The 14,585-nt window shown below is 48.5% G+C and overlaps 1 protein-coding gene across 8 annotated transcripts in view; it reads right to left on the bottom strand.

Annotated features, from left to right (window-relative positions):
- The window catches only part of LOC143425434 (agrin), a 371,036-nt gene that overhangs the window by 316,919 nt on the left and 39,532 nt on the right, over positions 1-14,585 (bottom strand). The window contains exon 1 of one of the 8 annotated variants that reach the window (XM_076898190.1): positions 12,929-12,970. The exons of the other annotated variants lie outside the window; for them this stretch is intronic. The gene's annotated coding sequence lies outside the window, so the exon portion shown is untranslated. Of the gene's footprint in view, positions 1-12,928; positions 12,971-14,585 lie in introns of those variants that run through there. 8 annotated transcript variants of the gene reach the window in all.

Consider the following 14,585-nt stretch of genomic DNA (forward strand, 5'->3'; position numbering starts at 1 on the left):
CCTTAACGAGTGAACGAAATGGAAGGGGAAAGGTCGATAGTTTTACCAGGACTCGAGGATTTCGACGCAGACATCGGGAAACCTGGCGAACGGGAACCGTTTAGAGATACGCGATTATTTCGAGCTCCGTTTTAATTTTCTTCCTCTTCATTCTTCACGTCAAATATTATACCATCGTATGATTCACTTAAACAAATTTAATCCGTAAAATTGAAATTAAAATATACGATTAACAATTTGCAAGTATGGAAAGTCGATTTCGAAGAGGAGCTAAAGAACTATATTTCTAAGTGATTCGCGATTCACCAAATTACATCCATGCTGTCATCTAATGAACGTCACCGCGACAGTCCCATTTTCTAATTACGATCAAATGATCAACGATTAAAAATCCAATCTAGTCTCGAGGAAACCATAGCCAGTGTCTTACAGCGCGTAACAGGGCAAAAGTGGAAAACAATGCGTTCGTTCTCGAAAGTTGGTAAGTACCGGTGGCTTCGGCTTAGAATCGCGGCGCATCGCGAAACCGGTAGGCAAGTAGATTCAAAGTAGTTAGGGTCTAAAAGCAAGATCACAGCGGAGCGCTCGACGTCGCCGGCGCATTATATCGGTCGGAAAGTTTGCGCGTCGTCAGATTTCATCGGCGAGTGAACGGGAGAAGCCACCCCTTTGACTCCTAATAGGCAAAGGTAACTGGCTGTTCAAACAAAACCGCTTCCCCCTCGAGTCTCCCGTCTCGCTATCCGTCTCGAGGATCGCCGAGGCAAAGATACTCTCGGGTGCGGCATCGCGGCAAGAAACCGCGTGGTACGGCTGCAAAATCAAACGTCACTCCCGACGATAAGTCGATGGGTAACCGGGCTCGAAGACGTTCCGTCCAGAACGAAGCGGCCGGGTAAATAAGAAAATGCACGAGTCAGCGAACGCGGAATATGCGTGGAGGTAAACGTCGACGGTTTCGAAAAGATATCGCTGCGGAGCCAGTCGCGTCTGCTATTCCGCGGTTCTCCTCTTTCGCTGTCTCGTACCGCGCTCGACGTTTATTTCGCGGTACCCGCGAAAGCGGATAAAACGGCAAGCATTGATTATACTTACAGCAGACTCTCGTGCCGAATTTAACCTCGGCTCGTTCCTATTTGCGAACCATTTTTGTCGATACGCGGTTCCTCCATCTTCCCCGCGCCCTCTCCCGCCCGTGCGTCGTTGCTACTTTCTATTTCCGATCCAGCCGCCACCGTGGATCTATTTTCCCCGCGAAACGTGTCAGGAGTGTTAAGCGCGGACTCCCCACACAATTCTGACCGAAGAACCTAACTCCGTGTCGACGTTAAACAAAATTTAATCGGCCGGCGATTATACGCCCCTTTATCGCGACGTTCTTTCATCCAATGTGATCGTGAATAACGGACACGTTTATAACCCAGCCACGCGAAACAACTAACCGGTTATGGTCGTCTCGACGAAAGGTTTATTATCTCGTGCACGGCGTAACAAGGGACCGCCGTTACTTCTTGTTGCCGAGTATCCGTGCGAGAGCGCGAGGAACGTCGATACCAACCCCTGCGAACTTTCTCACACGGTCGTCCGCGGACGACACCCCGGCAGATACGTTCGTCTCGCGGCTGGCAAATTTTTAAGCGGCCCCACAGCGAGACAGCTATCTCTTTACGCATCTTCCGCGGCCTGGTTTCCCGCCGCGGAATTACGTTGTCACCCTGCATCGTTGTCCCGCGCTTTTCGCCACCCGGCTGGCGCAAACTCGCTAAGAAGAACGCCGCGAGCGAGGAAAAACCTCGGGGAAAGAGGTACGATGGATAGAGAACGCGAAAGAACCCGCGACGCGATACGGGAGCGACGAGTTTCACCTCGCATCTTGTATTATCATTACACGAGCGAGTTAGTCGCGAAACAATTTCGCGGTGAGTGCATTACGTTCATTTAAACATTTGAGATTCTCAAGCAACGCGAGTTAAGAATACACTTCAACTTGGGGCATTAAGTTTCTTCTTTTTTTGGGTGGGTGGGGAATATAATTTCGTTGTACGAGAGAAAAGGCAAACGGAGAACTGTTTGTAGTGCAACCGAGCGAAAAAGCTAGTCGCGGCGAAATTAGCCAGACACGTCGTTAAGACGATTCCTCTTAATCTGGGAACGTGCAAAGCGACACGGCGCAGTCCGCGTTAAATCGAGTTTCGCTAAACGACGAGTGAATCAAGGATTTTTTCACATAGTCACGGTGTTTAAAAATGTACGCCTAAGGCTTCGAAAGGACGGCCCCTGTACGTGTACACGATTCTATCCGGGCTTACGCGCACGGGGTTACTTAATCCATACAGAATTTCAGCCCCGGGTATACGCGTCCTGCATGCCAAGTAACTCACCCCCATCTTGCGCTTTCCCAACCTTTCTCGGCTCTTTCTAAAAACCCGTCTACCGGAAAGGATAGAGACGCCAGGTGACAATAATCGATCTCGAAATTGAACGACGAATGGAGAGAGCCATTCGAATGCGCTTACAACGATCGAAATGCACAAATGTAGAGTGTGAAGCTCGACGCTCATGGACTATACTTGATGTTGCTTAATCTTTGAATAATAATTGTATGCAAATTGTTAGAGATTTCTTTACATGTATAAAAAAACTTAATTGCTTGCGATACAAGTTAATAAAAAAGAACGTATGGGATAAGAATGGAAACTGTGTTGTGTGTAATTTTACTAAAATTGTATCGGTCCACCTTTTTTTCGCCTAGGCTGTTTAGACTTGGACACAGATTGTATGTTAATTTTTGATGTGTTAATAAAATTATTATTATGTATTCTATATGGAATTAATTTCTTTAAACCATCGTAGTAACAATGATATTACTGAAAAATTTATAAATATCAATATTTAGTCTAACTATATATTTTACTATTGGTCGCGTTGCTGGTCACCGAAATCCCCCACGGCAGTCAACGTGTTAAGACTGAAATATGGTCCTCTGTTTTTCCTCCCTTTGGGGAAAACTATTATAAATTATGCGGAAGGTCCTTGAGTGGCTTTTTTTACTCACCATCGTTATTGTTATCGTGCATTTTTAACAAAAACCTGTATGCAAAATTAAATAACTGTTAATCAACAACGTCAATTTTTCAACCCCTAATTCTGCCTCTAAATGTAAAACCAACAAGTAACAACTGAAATTTCACCAGGGAATGATCTACGTTGTTTGGAATACATAGAATTTCCATGTACCATTATTTTTCCGTAAAATATACACCAAGCATGGTTATGCAATTATGCGTGAGCATACAATTTGTATACTACATCGTTCGACATCCACGGTCATAAAACCCGCTATTCGCGAACTCACCGTTCGGAATACAATCTCGCGACATTATAGAGTATCACAGAATTCCGAGATAGTAATCGAAGCCTTATCGAGAGCTAAGTGCGAAAGGAATTCAATTTCGGACGTCTCTTGTGGCCACGTTGGTGCAAGCATTCATACTCTCGTATCGATTCGAAAACACGTGGAAGAACAGATTTGACATCGAAAATACGGTTAATACGGTAGCACCGATCAACTTTTAAACTGGAACGTCGTACAAACTTCGCATTTTCGCGGAGCAACATTCTATGAACTCTAGATTGGTTCAGTTTTCGAAATCAGTTCTCGCACGAATGAACGCGTAATTTGATTCGAGACGCGAAAACGTTATTCCTCGATCAATATTTAATCGATTAATTAACGGCTGATTCACCGAACCGGAGACTGTTCTTGGCGGATTCAAAGAGAAGGCGAAAGAGCCACAGTTCCGGCGTAGTTACAGCCAGACGAGCCAGTGTTTGCCGTGACCGTGCTCCATAACGTTCGCAGCTTTGATAAGGATCGTTTCAATTATCCATTCAATTACGAACGGCGATCCATAATCGTCAAGGGCATTAGCAAGCTCGACCCCCGAAGATTCTCTCTTGTCTTCGCGCGTTCAGCGCAGACGGGGCGGCGGTGTCGGGAATAAGGAACGAAGATCGTTCCATCGTGATCGCCCTCGCGCGATCACCCGGAGAGGGCTCGTATCAATTTCACGTGCCGCTCGCGAATATTCTGACTAAATAACCTTCATTTAGTTCGATTCGATTAAGCCCCGTTTAAAGCTTCCATTGTGATCGAATTAGCCGCGCGCATCGAGGCGGCGCGAAATTTCACGCGGCAGAGGGGCCGTCGCTCTATCGGAACGCGATCGCTGGCAAAGGCGGCGCACGGCGCTTACGATCGATCATTTTTCCCGATCGAGTTAACGAATTTTCTAACGTCGTTATACGTTGTTCCGGCCAATTCTCGCGCATTCTCGCGATATTGTCAATTAACACCTTTGTACGGGACCCGGTCGGAAAGCCGTACCCTCTGTCGTCCGTTGACCGAGAGAAGTACCGCGTGCGCATCGACGCTCGGCCCGCTGTACAAGCGTGAACATCGACGCACCTGACAAACGAGGAAGGCACGAACGATCGTGTAATACCAATAGAGAAAGAGAGAGAGAGAGAGACAAGGGCGGAGACAGAGAGAATAGAAGGGACACGGTCGAAGGTTGAATTCGCTGTGAAAGGGGCCGCTTGCAGGGGCAGAGAGGAATTGTATGCGATGCGGTCTCGAGGTCGAGGTTTACCTGGTCGCGCGGCACTGTGCAGGGATGCTTTGCGCGTGTACCATACCAAGCCCGGGGTTAGCGAGCTGATGGACCATAGTTCCAGCTATGGTAGACCATGCTGGATCGTTTCTCCGCGATACACGCATAGTTCGAGGCGTCACCTGACCTCGGGCTCGTCCTCGACCATTAGCCTACTCGGTCAGAGCGCATGCAGGTAACACGCGTTACGGAAAAGAGGCGGGAGGGTGAAAAGCAATGTTCGACAGAGGGGTGTACGCGGTGGAAAGAGGCCGAAAGCAGCACGGCGCAAGGTAGCGATCGCTGGTTGTGTGTTCCGACGTAATATGGGCTTGTTCCCGTTTGCGACGCGGTTCTCCCGCGTTTTGCAATTAGCCTTTGTCGCGAATGCCCGACCAACAGCCTCCCCCTCGGCCTCTGCGACCCTCGAAAACCATCGCACCGCACCTCTCCGATCTTCGCCTTCCGCCCCCTCAACCCTCGGGATACGCTAATATCCAAACCACCTAACCAGCCTCTTCAACGCGCCACCGGCTTGTAATCGTGCCTCGAGTGAAACGGAAAATTTCCTATCAATTTTACCCGCGTCGATCTCGCTCCTTTCGCCCGGGAATCTAATTAACGAAAAGTTCGGGGCTTTCAGCCGTTATGAATTCACTTTCCGCTGGCGGTCAGGTTCAGTTGCGATGGAACGAACGTGATTTCGATAACGGAAATTCCGTGGTCAGAAACGAACGATCACTTCCTATATTAGGTTGCTGGTCAAGTTTGTTTCGAATGGACTTTTGCGAGTTGCACGTTCGCGCAGGACCGGCACAAAGCGACCAATGATGCGCGTCAAGCGCAAGAATGCGTGCAGGATACAGGGCGCGTAAAGGGATAGCAGTGGTATGGGATTCGTATTCGAATCTACAACTATGCTGGGCAACCTTTGCGCGCCGGCTGATCGATTCCGTGTGATAAAACCGCGGATTCATAGGTGCACTGACCTCCTCGGTCATCGTTCGTTATGTATGATCGCGCTGTCTATAAACTCCATTTACCTGTCGTGAAAACCGCGACTTTATACGATTTCCTTTCAACGTGCCCGAGTCGAGTATTCCGCTTGAACGTTACACTTGAGATACGGCTCGTTAAACTTTACAAATACACGTTTTACTCGATGGAATTAGCGTTATCTTTGATTACCGCCACGAGGAACCCTCTCGCATAGAAAGAGAAGATAAAAAGGGGGCGGAAAAATGATAATGGATCGCGCTAAAGCGTAGACTAAGCGCGCGGGATGATTATTGCATGAATCTACAGTATCCGCACGCTCTAGGGTTTACCTCCTTCCTTCCTTCTTGCAAAACCCACCGCGGCCGCCGTGGGATTCCAGCGGGGCTCGAACGAAAGTGGAATTCAAATTGTTATTTTAATATTTATCATCCGGCTCTTAAATCCCTCGAAAGCTCGCCCCCTTGGCCGTGGGATCAGCGATTCGCATCCAGGCATAATCTTCCCCGGAAGACGCTAAACGCTCCGGCTCAACGCCTCTATATTTTAGACCGTGCAAATGAACCGTTCGTCGAGTTCGTTAACAATGCTTATACCTTGGCTGCGATGGCTTGCAAATCGAAACTGCTTTCACCAGTTACCCGGATACGTCAGAAACGAGCCAAGTGCAGATCCAGTATTCAAAGAAAGACAGCTAAAATATTTCGCCACTTGTTCCATTTCCTCTCTAAACTTCTCATTCATCGACCAGCCCACGAGTACGCCCGTTTCACGACTAAAGAGTTAACCCCTCCAAGATCCGAGCATTTAAGAAAAATATTTGAACGAACCCTTATTCAAATATAGCGAAAGAGAAATCGAAGGACCTGGAAAATCCTTGGTATTGAGGGTGAGCTCGGGAGGCAGACAGGAGCGGTGTACTTCTACCGCGCAGCTCGTTGATTGGGAAACCTAAAGAGACCGTTAAACGGGCCGGGGTGGGGTTGATTTTAATCGAAGGTTATGCCGCCGGCAATAATCGGCAGTTAGCCGAGCGCCAGTCTCCGATGAGGCTGGGGTTTGCTGATAACAGACTTAGCAGGGGTGGCAAGTGCCGCGATGGGAGGGGGTGGAGAGGTTAAAACCCCCTCCGGTGGTGGGCAACCATGTTACGATTCCCTGATCGGCGTCACGGGCTACATTGCTAGAAGAGCGGATCAGGAGTGCCGTGTGGGAGGGTTCGGGGGGTGGAATAGGGGTGGAATAGGGCCGGATGGGCCGTGTATCGATGCCAGCTGGGATAATCGATTGATCGCCTTCTTAATTAGCGGCCGGGGTATTTAGAGTGCCCATTCAATTACACAGTTGCGTAATCTGCTTACGCAGCCTCCATCACCGTGCTTCCTCCAAGCCGGAGCTATTCCTGTTTCGTGTCACGTGGACTGTACCCGCGGTGCTTGTGCTCGGTATTCAGAAATTGGATTCGATGCTGTTCCAGCTTTGACGAGAGCCACCGATTAACGGAGGGGAGGATCGGGTGCAACGGCGTAAAGTTTCATTCGATTTCGGAACGAGCCGCCCCTTGGGGAGCGGCTTAGACCAAACTATCGTTTCAACCACTTTCCGTTCGATGGGACGCGTAACTTAATTTTCGGGAACCGTAGCGAGAACAGCCCCCGTTCGTTATGCATACGCGAGTGAAGTCACCTTCGAAACTATATTTGCGATCGAGCGGCGAATTAGTCGAAATGCTTCCACTTGAAGGTCGATCAGAGAAGTATCGATACCATCTATGAAAAGTGCGCGCAATTGATTCGTATCCTGTATTATTCATCGGACTCATCGGCGGGATATAAACGATCTCGCGAACGAGTTTAGAACACCCGATATCCGGGTGCGCAGTTCTCCCGTCAAACGCAATATCTCAAATTAATTCTCACGACCGTAGTTGTCTGGTATTCCCGGCTTGTCCTTCCTCCCGTCCCACTCTCCATCCCCCGGGCTTACTTTCGCCCGGCGTTGGCACGAGACTGTGTACACCTCGAAAGTGTGTACCAAGCATCCACCTACACCCTCCGCATCCCCCGGTCTGTTTCGCGAGCTTTTTAACTCATCCTACTCCTCTCTCCCTGGCTACAAGATATGTCACCGGCTTATGAGAGCGCCGCGGCCCTCCCGCTTCCCGTGTTTCTTTCGCGGAAAGTAAATGTTTTTAATTTCGCCAGACCCGGACGTTCTCCACTTTCACAAACGGACGAACGTAGGGACGAACAGCGGGGACGGTACGCGAAAACAGCAAACGACGTCGACGCTTGCCAACACTCGGACTGGAGGCTCGTCCGCCATCCAGTCCGGAAACGGACCACCCAGTTTCGTCGCTCGCCGTTTTTTTGCCGTTGCGAGAATTAACGGCCCGTGAGACGGGGTGGCGAGACGAACGAGACACCCAGTGGATGATGAAATCAACAACGGCTAAACGTCTCGAATACCAGACGAGACTCCGATAAAATTGCCACGAGATCGATCGTTCGAGTTAAACGGAACGTAAACATTATTTTGCTCGAACGAAATCAAATTTCGCGGCCCTTTTCCAAACCACGATTCCTCGAGGGGAGGGTTCCTTTACAAAACCGTTGGTCGGTTTGCGAGGTGGATAACCGAAAACGAAAACGTTGGTATCATCCCTGGGATATAAGATGAAAGACGTAAACAATTTTTCGGTATGGTAACAGCCGATCGTACGAATTCTTTACGCCCGACCATACACCAAAACCGTAATAAATTCTTCACCCACCGCGGCGCTATGAATCTTCAACCCCCTCCGTTTCGACCCTACAGTATCGCAGCGAGGCTTCTGCCGCGAATCGAGGAAAGGTGTATCGAGTGTCTGGCCGAGTTGTCCGCGTGTACCGTCGTCCTATTCCCCTACCCTTTGCGCCAGGAGGACATGGAGCTTGATACGTCTGACCAAATGGAATTTTTCCACTTTTCCCGCTCTTGCGCACGATATCAAATTCCATTGCCTCCTTCCATCCCACTTTTCCCCGTCTACGCTCTTCCGCACCCTTTGCCTCGCACCCTGCACTTCACGTACACGTCCGTCTTCCACGCCTCCTCTATCTGTCCACCTTCCACCCTCTTCCGCGTACATCGCCCTTCAGAAAAGGATATTCAGCCCCCTCGTCGGTTGGCTCGCTTTTGTGAGCAGAACGGAAGACAAGACAAATACGAGGAACGAGGAGCCGGAAGGTGCACGCGGCGACGCGACTTCCGGAATAACGCGATTATATCGACGTCGCGGCATCGGCGGCGCGCCCAGGAATCGATACCTATCGGCGAGGAAGTATCAGGCGCGTTTAAATTCGTCGAAAGCCATAAGTTGACCGAAACGTATTTCTCCGTCGAACAGTCGATCTTCCTCAATTTTTAACTTGCTTGCCGCAACATTTGTCTGTTGTAGATTTTGTACAGCCGCGACGATAAACGTCGCGAGCTATGAACGAAGTCGAGCGACTATTACATCTTGCGCGTCGAACAAAATCGAGGAAGTGGAAAAAGCATCGCGATTTATGCGCGGCCAATCAAACGCGACGCCCAATCGGCGCGTTTCGAATCGATAATCCATCGAGAAAAAAAGATACGACGCGAAAAAGCCGAACGGAAGTATCGCGCGCAACTCCCGATGGATTCACTTCCGCCCTATTCCCACACGGCAGATAAAGCGGAACGACTGCTCGCAAACTCTCTAATCAGAGACCGTTCTATCAAGTTTGTTCTATGCACTTGATTACGTAGAATGCGAGACGGTAACGTTGTTACCGCCGTCTGAATCGCGTGATATCGAGGTACGACTTTAATTAACTCAGATTTATGGAGTAAATATCACGGACGGGGTATACGTACACACCATTGCCGGCGAGCAAACTCAGCCACGATTGGATTCTCCATAATTTCGCGTTAAACTTCGTAACGACCGTGAAGTCGACTGGACATTAATTACACGAGACTGTCCACGTCCTAACGGAAAGATTTCCTAATCCCCCTGAGCGACAGGCGAGCGATAATGCAGTCTCTGCCTACCATGTGACATCGAAACAAGGTAATCGAACAAGTTCTCAATCAACAATGAAGCCAGCAAAATTCGCAACTCTCGTGTAAACAATTTCTGCAGGTCGACTCGATCGAGTCCGCGGAGACCCGTGAATTAACGCTTGCAAATCGTCATCGAGGTAGCTCGAGCGCACACGCGAAGACGGCACTCTTAGCGTCTCGACAAGATTTAGCCTGCGAATCCACCGCGATTATTAGTTGGACAAGTAGTTGCGAACATCTCGCGGGAGAGGTTCTCAGGGGCTAAAGCGAGGCTTGATTAGGCGCGGCAACTTGTTTCCGTCCCGACTCCTTACGCGAACTTAAACCATATTAAATTGCGCTTAAGTCAAGCACGTGCTGGAAGGTCACAGTTCGTGGAACAAGTAGGCACCTCGGTGAACTGAGGCGGTGGTGGCTGTGAACGGTAGAAGGAGATAAAGAGCGAATGGCGGGAGGGGGTTAGAATGCGGACCGCTGGAAACGCAGCTACAGCCTGTAAAGACACGAGGTGCTTGTGTGTCAAATGAGAAGAAACTTCGAGGAATTTAATAAGCCGGGCCCGTGGCGCGGGAACCCGTCACACCATAGCGAGAGGGTCCAAGTGATTCTATAGGATGGCTAAGGAAGGAAGTCGACCTAACAGGGCCAACGAGTTACCGGGTACGCTGAAAGATAGAATGAGATATAGTGGGTTAATTCTGTTACGAAGTTACGCGACTTTCTGGAACTGTCCTCCGAGGACCTAATTATGCGGCCTCGCTGCGAGGAGAACTCGGCAAATCCACCGGTTCAACGTAAATATTGTACGCCAGCCAACCGGCGGGAGGTTTACGCACGTCGAGACTGCGCCTGGCCTGTTTTCTACCCTTTAAAATAGTCACGCGTCAGGCGGAATCGACGAAAAACCGAAGCAAGTGCTCGGCGTTGCCAACTTTCTCGTGTAAACTTTCCTCGAATTCGTGTAACGAACTATCCATTGTCTACTTGTAGCTTTCTGTACCGCGAACCAGCCATTGTTAATTCGTTAATGATCCGTGGAAATTCCGGGATGGAGAATAGAACGATGCGAACACAATTTAATGATCGTAGCCGCGCGCGCGCTCTCGCCCACCCCCTCGACTGTCGAGTTCGGAACCTGGTGGGCGCGCAGGAATGTGTTTGACCGTATTAACTGAAGGGCTCGTCAGGAGCAAACGAGCGAAACCTGTAATTATATTTGGCGTCGATTCCTTAAGTACACACAGCAAGATCCGGTACAAATCCGGCGCGTCCGTCAAAGGGGCGTTATATACTCACTTCGGAGGCTCAGAGTGGATCGTCGGCTCCGCGGGCAGCGAAACGAATATATATATATACCAATAAACGGGATGGAATTAATTGGGGTACGGGGCAAACACGGACCGATCGAAATCCCCTAGTTCGAGCTAATAAACAGTTAAACAATCGACGATCTCCCTCATGAATATTTGCCGCCCAGTTTCGAGTTAATACGTAACCGAAATTTCGAACAGGCGCTAAGCAAAACGCGCGCGTACAAATGTTATCATGAATTATGATATCGCCCACAGTGAAATCCGTTGGCTACAAGTCGGCGCGTAATCGTATGTATTATTTTTCATTCCCCCGAACGATCGTTACTCGTTGGCGTAGAACGTTCGGCGAACCGAACGCTTTCGAGGGCAAATTTCGTAGGCGAGGAAAAGAAAAGAAAAAAATAATAATCGAACGACGAAGGAAAACGAAGGGAGGAAGGCAAGAAGAGGGCAACGGGATGGTAAATTTCTTGTACGAAAGTTTTCATGTATCTTTGCCTCGCAATCCCGGTGAACGGCGTGTATAAAGTGCAGCTACCGGAAAGGTACGGTTATGTCGAGGACCGTGTCGGTAAAGACGGTGTGCAAGTGAACAAGTACATGGTCCGTTGGTCTAATCTAAGGCTAAGTTAGGTTGGGTTAAAGTAGACGGGACCACACCGGTATTAGTCGAACCAGGTTAGCGTCCCACCACCCCACCGAAAGTTTCCCGGGGTCTCCGAGATATTCCCACCCCTGCCAGGCACCCTTTGCTTCTTTCGCAGCCGACCGCCGCTGGTTCAACAGTCGACGACCGCAACCAGGAAAATCAGGCGCGCGGATCGATAGGCATCGAAGATTAACCGACAAACATTTACGTATTTCCGGCCATCCTAATCACGACGGCAATACGCGTGTAATTAGCGAGGCTATGTTTGTATCTATGCGCGTAACTCTACGTTGAACGCGCGATTAAATATGACGGGCATTAAGGAAAGACCGCAGCAAACCACGGAGACCGGCAACGGAGAGAAGGACGAAATTAATTTCGTCGTTAAAAGCACGGCGGAAAGATACGATTTAATTCGCCGGGTAAAGACAGGGTGGAAGATATTCAATTTGTGTTTAAGACGGAGATAGCAGTGTTATCGGTGTGCCACTTGTTTAGAAACCGTCGCGTGTGCGAGTTGCAACTGGAACTTTACGATTACGATCAAATCTGAGGATCTAATGAGAGTGGAGAATCGGTCAGATATTAATTGGAATTATAAAGAATGGAGAGGTACATGAGGATCCTGCGTGAGCAACGCTTCAAAGAGATCTTCAGGGGTTGCTCTTTCGTTAGTCGTTAATCTCGAAATACTAAATAATATAGAATCAAGATTAATACGACGAACGATACAATAATATTTATACGTGTCTCGATATTAGTTGAATTCGTTAATCTTTTGAAAGGAAACAGATGTAATTAGAGTTCCAATAGGTAGGTATGACAAAAAGATTCATTAAAGAGGTTGACATTCGACAGACGTCTCGCTGGAGTTTGGAATTTTATAATTGAGATGGATATAATATCGCGTATTGTAACATTAACTGTGTTTGCGTAGCTAAGCAAACGAGAGCCACGGGGAACGAGAGCCCCGTTTCGCGACGTTAAAAGCGGGAAATCGATTCCTATTAGCCGACAAATTTATTCGATACCCGTCGAAGCGTCTTTTAAAATCCCTTAATTCGAATATAAATCACACCTTTGAACCGGGGCGATTCGCAACGGTGAAAACTTGGCCCCTTTGTCAATTTAATCCGAAGTTTCCGCGAAAACATATTTTTCAGCTAATAACTCACACCCGACACTTCTACCGAACCTCCCACCTGCACATTCATATCCCGAGCTCGTAAATCAAGGAGAGGTCTTACCGCAAGAGTTTCCATTAGTCCCGGAAAAATTCATGGATGACAAATACGATTGTTTTACCGACTCACCTGAAACAGAAAAGTACGGACATTTACATTTCTCTGGAATTAGTCACCGTGACGCGAGGTCCGTTCATTTCGCGATTAGCCATTTTTAACGGCTATTTGTAACGCGTTGAATTTCGCAGGTAATAAAGAAATGGCAATATCGAATTCCAAACACGACGTTACTGAATATTACTCTCCCCTTCTCTCTCTCTCTCTCTCTCTCTCTCTCTCTCTCTTTCTCTCTCTCAGCAACCTGTATAAAAAATAACGCTACTTCACATTGAATGTTCAAAGTAAAAGTGTCTCAATTTTTAGCTTCTGGTACCACAGATTTACGATCTCGAATTCTTTAGACATTGCGCCCTCTCGCGTGCTCTTGAACCTTGTATTTTCAAGACCACGTTGCCACGGTCTTGAATCCCCAATGTTATATATTAAACTTTCGATGACTTCGAATTTTCACGCTGAACCCGCAACGTGTTTTCCGCGAGCGTGCGAAGTTAACTATTCCTTCTATATTTATTCAAGAACCATCAGCCCTGCCTACGAAACGTATCTACGTCGGATCCGTTCTGACTTAGCGATCGTAAATTCTCATCTCCACGGTTTCCGGGTAAATACAAGTCACACGAGCGTGGAACGAAAGGAATTCTATAAGCGAGTTCCATTTTCCCACGGTATATTTGGCCGAATGTTGCTTGGGGGGTGATATCATCCTAACGATAATGGCATCCAGCGGATACGTCTTACTATTTCGTAGCCAATATTCATGTCTGCGATGAAACGATACCGCGGCATCAGAGACGATAATGGAACTAGCGCGAAACGGGATAGTGGGAAGAGTGGGTAAACAGGATCCGGTATCGTCGAGGAAACGAGAGAATCGACGCGAATCAATCATATGCAGAAGAGCGTGTCGATAAATCTCGAGGCGGGCCAATAAAATCGTATCAATCAAGCAGAAGTAAGTGCGATCGAAACTTCCTCTTCTTTGTCGTTCCTCTTCACTTGTTCCGGTGAGAACGCTTGGGCGTCGCTCGCGGAAGCGGTGGCCGAGCCGGATGGCCGACGCTCAGACGAGATCTTCTCGCGCGAGCGGAGCGAAAAACGCGGGAGGGTTAGAAGGCAGAAAAAGAACGAAGGAAGGAAACGAAAGCTGAGAAACGAGAGAAAGAGACGAGGCGTGAACAAATTTCGGGGCCCACCCCCTCGACTCTGCCTACGAGCGGGCTAAGGAAATGACGAGCAAGAAGGGGAGTGGGTGGATGAAAAAGAGAAGAAAAGTGGTTCTTGTTTCACGTGAGGTACGAGCCAACTGCGTAGCTACATTGCTGGCTGGACGGTAAAATGTATCCGTGGGAAATCGGGAGCGACGAATCGAAAGAGCGACCGCTTCGATTTCCTTTACGGGGGTAAAGATTTCTCGAACGCGTCGCTGGCTAACGCGAGGAAATGGTGATTGACGTATCGAGAGGGTTGAGCTTCAGCTCCGTGTGTGCGTACAGATTGCTTGTTCTACTCGCGAGAGTATCCGATGACAAATATAGAACACATCCGAGATCGTTATCCACGTAAATGCATTTATACGCTGTTAGATCGGTTTCATTATGAA

The sequence above is a fragment of the Xylocopa sonorina genome, chromosome 7 (genome assembly GCF_050948175.1).
Source record: "Xylocopa sonorina isolate GNS202 chromosome 7, iyXylSono1_principal, whole genome shotgun sequence".
Lineage (NCBI taxonomy): Eukaryota > Metazoa > Arthropoda > Insecta > Hymenoptera > Apidae > Xylocopa > Xylocopa sonorina.